We start from the raw sequence: 8,944 nt of genomic DNA on the forward strand, positions 1-8,944 counted from the left end.
TGCCCGCGCGCTCACTAGCCATGTCCTATAAAGTGAAGGCTCAGATAGTATTAACCTTGTCGTATGAGCTTAACTAGCTTGTTTATTCTTCATGTAAAATAACAGTGACCTTAGGGTTCCCAAGTTATTTACTATGTACTTCTTCTGTACCTAAATATAAGTTGGTTCGGTAAGCACGCAAACCTATGTAAAATGACTACCAACTAATACATGAAGGAGTTTAATTATTAAACAATTTCATGAGGGAAGGTTAGACTAGCCACATTGAGGAGTAACTTAGACTAGTAACATGCATATGCTACTAGTCTAAGTTACTACATCTACAGCAGGGAGTAACATATGTGTGTGTCATGCAACGCTTCATTTATTAAATTGCAAACTCATCTTGTTTTGGTATTTGTGATATTGCCCAAAATAAAACAGAGTAGTTGTTGAAATAAACCAACCCCTCCAAAATAAGTAGTTTTCTAAATTGCAAATTATCAGGAGTACGGTCGCACACGGCTGAAAGTATCCAACTCGCTCTCCCACGTCCAGAGTTGCAGAAAATGAATAGACGCCATAACTGGAGGAGAAGAAAAGGGGTAATAAGCTTCCAAAAGTTACATCTAGCACTAGCATATGGGTGGAGCCAAAGCACTTGTCAACATCAGTCAGGTAGCAGGATTCAGTGTGCAACCTATGTATCACATAAAAATAGAACTGAAGAGCAGTTTTCCATTTGAGTTTGGTGTGATGAAATCTAACACTATATGGGCTGAATCAGGACGCTTGGCAACATCGTTCAGGTAGCAGGATTTAATAATTTGCAACTTACATCTAGCACTAGTAATATGGGCCGAAAACCAGGGCACTTGTCAACATTAATCAGGTACTAGCAGGATTCAGTGTGCAACTTATCATCACATAAACATGGAAGGATCTTAAAAACTGAAGAAGAGTGTTTCTAGCTGCGGCCTGCATCTCCATGCCTTTCATAACTCCCTCCGAATTGCGAAGAGGGCATCGATCTCAGCCAGCCTCCGTTCCGGCGTGGCCACCTCCACCGGGCGCGACATCATCTCCCCAAGCTACGCGGTGCGGCTCATCTGCAGTAGACCAACCCAATCTGTTTCATAGCCGATGCCGAAGATGCAGTGGGCCCGTCCAACGGAAGACGCCAAGGCCGAGCCTAGCACCTTGCAGCTTGCCTGTCAAAGATGGAAAGTAATTTCAGATCTCTCATAATTGAATTGCTTGCAGTATGACAACCAAAAGTGTATACTAGTACTGAGCATGTTATGCCTAGTAAGCGGAACAGACTATGAAAGCTTTTTAGGAGTTCACGATGATATATATGTGTGCCCCCAGCATGCATCTATCTCTCTCAAATAGTTAATTAAGCAGAGACTTGGCATATCTGAATTGGTTGAACTGTTGTACTAACAACCATAAGCATTTTTTTCTACCTAAGACTGAACCTGGAGCATGCATATAGATGACAAATCTCAGTGACAGGCAAGACAAGGATAGTTGTTAACTAGTAGCAATTGTGAAGCTCAACGATGAAGACATGTTGGTGTCTTGGAAAAGAATTTGAGTCTGCACGCGCATCACAAGACAGAGGAAAAAAGTGTGTATATATATTTATGATAAGCTGAAACATTGCTCCTGCCATTCAGAACAAGATGATTATTCGTTATCAAGGAACAAAGAGTATTTATTTGCAGAAAATAAAGAATATTTATTTGCGGCCACTTAATATATACCATCCAGAACAAAAAAAGTAAAACTTGTTGTCCTAAGTGCACACCACAATAAAAGGAATCAATCGCGTGAGATAAACCGACAAGTAAAATAACGGCTTAAACAGGTTGGCATGGTTAATGCTGGACTGCCGCCCCTGCAAGAGCCCTAGTATTCTGGAGTCAATCGCGTGAGATGATCACGTCTAGGCCCTCCCCTGTATGACATACTGGGAAACAGGATGAGGTTGGTATGGCTAGTAAGCGGAACAGACTATGAAAGTTTTTTTTTTACCATATATGTAATCCCCTAGCATGCATCTCTGTGTGAAATACTACCTCTACCTCTGTTTACAGAGGGAACAGACTACTTTAGTGACCTAAAATATTTGTTTACAGAGGGAGCGGTTAATTAATCAGAGACTTGGCATCTCTGGATGTATTGCACTGTTGTAGTAACAACCATGAGCAATTTCCTCTACCTAAGACTGAACTTGGAGCACATAGATGACAAATCTCAGTATCTCACTCGTAGCCAAGACAAGAATAGTTGTAAACTAGCAATCGTGATGGAAGCTCAACGATGAAGACATGTGTGTGTCTTCCAAAACAAAAGAAGCTGAAGGTTTCAAGTATGTCCACACATGGCAAGGCAAGGCAGAGGGGAAAAGTATGAATATTTTCTCGTCTCCTCACGGACGGACGGACGGACGGAAAAGAAAGCCACTGTATTTTCAGAAAGAAGAAGACAGGTGCATCAGATCAGGACAAGTTAATGTAAGGGAAGAAGAGGAAATCCAATATGGGGGAATACCAGCAGCTCCGTCGCGTCCCCGAGCCCCTCCGCTCGTCTCCTCACCTCAGGATGGATGGATCTGGCATCTGGGGTGAGGAAGAGAAGTCAAGAGATGCGCCATGGCCGCCGGCGCTGGATCTCCTTCTCCTCTCCTCTCCTCTCCTCTCCTTTCCGAGGACCGAGGGTTAATAAATTGGGCGGCACGGATCCAGGTGCCATCCAGCTGATTGGTCAGGCTGAACCTCCCACGGATAGTCAATCACAACAATTCATCTGTTTCCTCTGATATCCCGACCCGATCGATGGTAGACAAGTCACGTTCTCCCATCGTATTTGAGGGAGGGTGGGGAAGCGCCGGCGGTGGTGTCGACGAGATCGCCGGAGATGCTCCTGCTCCTGCTCCTGCTGCTTCCTGCCATACTCTACATTTCCCACCGCATCGTGCGGCGTACTCTGCCCAAGAAGAAGCCGAGCAGCCATGGCCTCACCAGCCACCCGCTGCTCGGCCACCTCCATGCGTTCCTCAAGAACCGCCACCGCTTCCTCGACTGGTCGACCGACCTCATCGTCGGCAGCCCGGAGCGAAGGATGGGCTTCTGGATCCCCGGGATGATCACCTGCATCATCACGGGCAACCCGGCCGACGTCGAGCACGTCCTGCGCACCAACTTCGCCAACTACCCCAAAGGCGACAGCACCATCCCCGTCATGGGCGACTTTCTCGGCCACGGCATCTTCAACTCCGACGGGGAGCAGTGGCTCTGGCAGCGCAAGAGCGCCAGCCGTGAGTTCACCACGCACTCGCTCCGCGGTTTCGTCATCGATTCCGTGCAGTCCGAGGTCAGAAACAGGCTGCTGCCGTTGCTGCGACGCGCGGGGGCCAGCGGCGGCCACAAGGTTCTCGACATGCAGGACGTGCTCGAGCGATTCGCGTTCGATACCGTCTGCATGATCTCCTTCGGCCACGACCCATGCTCCCTCGCCGACCACGGGGTATTGACAGATGGCAAGTCAGACTTCATGCGCGCCTTCATCGAGGCGCAGGAACTCACCGTTAAGCGGTGGCTGGAGGTCACCTGGAAAATCAAGAGGTGGCTCGATGTCGGCAAAGAGCGCCGCCTCAGGAAGGCCATCGCCAACGTACATGGGTTCGCCATGGACATCGTCCGCGCCCGCCGTCAAAGCTCGTCTGGGAATAACAACAGAGGCGACCTTCTGTCAAGGCTCTTGGCGAGCGGCGATCACAGCGACGAGGCGCTCCAGGACATCGTCCTCAGTTTCCTGCTCGCCGGCCGCGAGACAACATCCTCGGCGCTGACGTGGTTCTTCTGGCTCGTGTCGTCTCGACCGAACGTTGTCGCACGGATCGTCGACGAGGTCCGCTCGGTCGGTCCACAACGGGCACCCACCCTGGCGATCCGTTCACGTTCGATGATCTCCGGAGCATGCAGTACCTGCACGCCGCGCTCACCGAGTCGATGAGGCTCTACCCACCGGTGGCGATTGACTCCTCCGAGACATGTGCGGCGGATGACACGCTCCCCGATGGCACGCACGTCGGTGCTGGCTGGTCCATCACATACAACGCGTACGCCATGGGGCGGCTCGCGACGATATGGGGCATAGACTGCGCCTAGTTCAAGCCCGAGAGGTGGCTCGACGACGATGGGGCTTTCCGGCCGGTGAGCCCGTTCCTGTACACGGTGTTCCACGCCGGACCGAGGACGTGCCTTGGGAAGGAGATGGCATACGTGCAGATGAAGTCCATTGTCGCCAGTGTTCTCGAAGAATTCGTGGTTGACGTCATGGCCAACAAGGCCGGCAGCGGCGTGCCAGAGCACGCGCTTTCGATAACCCTGAGGATGAAGGGTGGCTTGCCTGTCCAAATAAGGAGAAGGCTGGAAGCCTAGGACGACCAGCAAGCTGCTGGAATGCTGCTGAATGTTCACGGCACCCTATCACGTGCTAGTAATGCTTGCATGCGCTGAGGGCGCTGCGCTCGTTGTGTTGTGTACCTACCTTGTGAGTGACAGTGAGTCGCTAAAATGTAATACGTATATCTATACCTATCAATAAAGGATGTAATATTTATGGTCTCGTCTACCCTGCCGCGCTCCATGCAGTTTTCTGTTTTGTTACATGATAGATGAAAAGTCTTTGTCGCTAGCTTACCAAGCTGACCGCTTGGTTTTTACGTGATCGAGCGGCTGTACTTCCTCCATTTATTTATATAAGGCTAATATGAAATATACGTTTTACATCTATACAAGCCACCAACAGTAATGGAGGAAAAATTTAATAATATTTCCTCGTATTAGCAATATGTTTAATATTTCAATGCCCGCAGTCAAGTCATAATGATATTAGCTACTTTCTGCACTCAATTTCCTTGCATACATGTACCATGTTAATGATCCCAGTAAACGAAAAGAAAAGCTAGCTTGCAAAGTATGCATTAAATTTTACCTCGGTATCTGTAATCTAAGTTTATGACCTTGTATATAAACATGGAGGGAGTAGTTTTTGCTATACGTGATCGGTCCTCCCACTACCACCTGAAAGAAAAAATAGCTAGAAGCCACGAGCCCAGGTACCCCTCGACTTTCTCTAGTGACGGATCCAATCGACACTTGCCCGGCATCGATCCGATCATCATCGCTCTATGGTGCGGCATGTAGCCCCAATTGGTGCTCCACGAAGGCGTTTTGCCGGGTGAGTATCACGATCTCCATGAGCCTCTCCATGTCCCGTATGCGTGTCGCTGCACCGTTCACCTTCTCGTCCGTGTTTCCAGTGGGACCGTTCGTCGGTGCTCAACCTCCAATGAAGCCGGCACCGACACACCCACGTGTCTAGCTAGAGAGGCTTGATGACATCCATCCAAATGGATGTGTGGTGTACGTCTCTTTTGCATGCTGCAAGTCATTGACCGTGCAACAGATGGCCGACCTCATTGCAGGACTGGAAGCGAGCAGCCACCAATTCCTTTCGGTCGTGAGGATGGCAACGACGGAGACAACACAAACCCATTGGCGTGGTTCCCATAGACTTCCTGCAGATCGAGGACATGGGGTGGCAATGGCAAAGAAGCCAAGTCTTCCTCAGCAACACGTTCACTTGTTCCCCATCAGATCCAGAATGATTTTCATAATCTACGGCTTTGTAAGTTCTCTATAGGTCGTCCTGCAGATTGTGCCCTTGCAAACAAAAGTGTGTAATGCAGGTGTTTTAAGGCCATTTTGAAAGTGTCGGAACATGAAACACTTGCTATCTGATAAAGCTTGGCAACTGATATTCAGTTGGCCTTGTATTATTCTTTAATTTCTAAAAAAACATATTATTCTTTACGCACGCCTCAAAGAAAAATAATGTTTTGACAAGGTACATGCGCAATCTACTTATTATGATTCCTTATGTATATAAACAAATTAATTTTTACTTTAAACTTTATAGGTCGGGCGTGCATGCAAGGTCGAAAGAAATTTCCTAGTCACTAACGGACATCTTGTAACCTACTAATTAAACCTTAGTTTATTATTGACCAATTTGTTTTGTTTATGTAAATAAATGTACGCCGCCCTTGTAAGTTTAATCTCTCAACAATATTTCAACTGATGATGGTAATGGCTCCTTACACTTGGTGAATGAACAGGAAAGGTAATTTTGATATTTATAAGCAGTGCTTTTGTGAATATAGGTTTTTTCCCCTCTTTTCCTAGTCTTGGTCTATGTCCCAAGGGATGCACATGTCTCCTGAAGAAAAAGACACTTAGTAAACCAAAATTGCATTCATCGAGTAAGCTACTCCATGATTTTATGATTGAAAGTGTAGCACTTTATACATGCACTTTTTAAATTTATTATCGATAAATGCTTTCATGGCCGACGCTCCATGAAATGTCCCAATGACAGGGTGCACATGTCTCCTAGGGACAAAGAGAAGGAGAGAGACAATATCTTAATGGTATAGTACGATTTGGTCTTGAGCGATTGAACTAGGGGAGCGTGATTTTCCTTCTCCTGTCACAACGGAAGGGCATTTTTGCTAATCTAATAGTAAAGGACGATGCATTTATTCGAAATTTCTTCCGTCCCACCTGGGACAGCAATTTGTACGTGGCCCACTCAGCATTTTCTGGTACCTGCCCACTTGGCATTTTCTTGTGCGGAAGTAACCACCAACCATATAGGTTGTATGGCGGCAGCATAGTGCCATCCCAACCATATCGATATCCCAGCTCATTTTCAGCGAGTGATCTGGCTATCTCGTGCTCTCTATTGTGGAGAGCAGCGAGTGATCTGGCTATAGCTAGCAAGATAGCTCTGTAGCGCATGCACGGCCACCGGTGGCGGCAGAGATGAGCGGCGGCTGCCTCTCGGTGTGACGCCAGTGCAGAGGTCCCGGTATTCACCGCTAGGGCTACGGGGGGCCTTCTTTTGCGTCACGACAGGAGGTCATCACCCTGAAAGCGACATCGTCGGCTCGCCGGAGTATACCGGCCAGCCGGCAGTATGCATGGATTATTATTTTTTGAATCTGAGAACTTATCAGTGGCGTGTCGTAGGAACAAACGCGGTTAATATCCACTAACATTAGTGTCGTGCCATGTAGCCACACACCACTAATAGTTTGTGGTTGGCACTCATGGGTGGGGGGATACACTAGTGGCGTTCCCTGACACTGGACATTGCTGATATGCATCTTAATAGTGGCCTGCACTCCTGGTTCACACGCAGCTGATATTTCAGCAGATTAACGGCGGCATGCCATTTCTAAGGCACGTCGCTGGTAGAAAAACTTTATAAGAAATTCCTGCACTAGTAAACATGTTGTGGAGAGAATAAGAGCCGCCAAAACTAGCTTATTAAGTAATTCACCGAGTAAGGACATGATATGCTTGTATCATTTTAAGGTTAAGGAATGGACGCGGAAAAAAATTATAAGTACAAGTGCAAACTTAAGTCGATAAATAAGGAAGAAAAATGGTAGATACAGTATGGTACAACTAGCTTATTATGTAATTAGACATATAAGGCATATTCAGACACCTTTGGGGCGGCCAGGTTTGTTGAAATATTATATAATCGGTAATCAAAATTGCAAATCTTCAAGTACCTAACTAAGAATAAGTTGATTAGGGATAGACACTCTAAAATACTCACTTCGTGTCATAATATAAGAGCGTTTTTTATATTATAATAGCTGGCGCCTTTGACCGCTCAATTCATGGAGACTTTGAACTGATGTACGACGAAGACAAGTTGTTCAAAAAATAAAAGCGGACACAACTAGCGTATTAAGAAACAGTCAAGGAATGTCAAACTGCACTTATATTGTTTTCAATCTACGCGCGTAAGACATACACTCACTACTGTCATACGGGGCATTTAGCTCGCTTGACATAATATAAAAAAAACATTGCACACAACTAGCTTATTAAGTAAATAATCAAGGAATGTCAGACTTCATTTATACCATTTTCTAGCTTGAAACGCATGTAAGTACCTATATTCACACCGTCATCTGGGCTGCTAGTTGGTAATGGCAATATATACAATTGCACCACATGCACACCAGCGCACCTTTGATCGTCCAATTCATGTTTAAGTAGTGTTTCATTTGCTCCCTCAGGACCAGTTCACAAGCAGCCCCCTGTTATTCCTTCCGGAGAGAAGGTCAAAGGAAACAGTAGACAAAACATCGACAACCATTAATTTGTCTTTCTGGCCATGTTGACCTATCAATAAGGCCCTTTCCAGTGCTCCACCATGTACAGGTGCTAAGCATTGCCACATATATAAAAACTCTGAGGTGGCAAGGTTGTTAATAAGAATGAGAGGAGTTTGGCGATCCCCGGAAAAGCCAATGCCAAGAGTGCAGATCTATGCAAAATACTTAAATAAGAGAAGTTTACCGTATTCATCGAAGAGTTTTGTTGTTAAACAATTAAATGAAGGAAGCTTAGCATCAACAAACCAAGCACATATTCATTAGGGTTTTTAGTTGCTAAACTTTTTAATGCACCTAGCATCTCATCTAAGCACCTGTGCATCTGAAGAGGCCTAAGTTGCCAAGCTGAGACGACCTTTTGGCAACCAATAATGGAGCTGAAATATCGAAATAAGAAACTAATAAGCTAATCTAGCTAATGAGAGCAATCTCAGAATAATGGAAGAAACACCGAAAGAAAAAATATGATAGGTGTGAACTTGGACTCAGTCAGTTTTTGTCGGTGGTCCTTGCGGCCCCCTAGTAGGCCTTCGAATGGGTTCCTGGAAATTGAGCTTCCCCGGTATATTGTACCATCATACACTATTCAAATATTTTTATATACAACATACTACACGTACATATGCTCCGGTATGATGGAATATCTATAACGTATGAAACTCACATGTGTGTCCTTTGTGTGTAGCACTTCAA

General features: G+C 46.1%; 1 pseudogene; it reads left to right on the forward strand.

Annotated features, from left to right (window-relative positions):
- The first annotated feature begins 2,904 nt into the window (after positions 1–2,904).
- Positions 2,905–4,549, forward strand: LOC119305142 (annotated as a pseudogene).
- Positions 4,550–8,944: the final 4,395 nt, after the last annotated feature.

This window comes from Triticum dicoccoides, chromosome 5B (genome assembly GCF_002162155.2).
Source record: "Triticum dicoccoides isolate Atlit2015 ecotype Zavitan chromosome 5B, WEW_v2.0, whole genome shotgun sequence".
Taxonomy (NCBI): Eukaryota; Viridiplantae; Streptophyta; class Magnoliopsida; order Poales; family Poaceae; genus Triticum; species Triticum dicoccoides.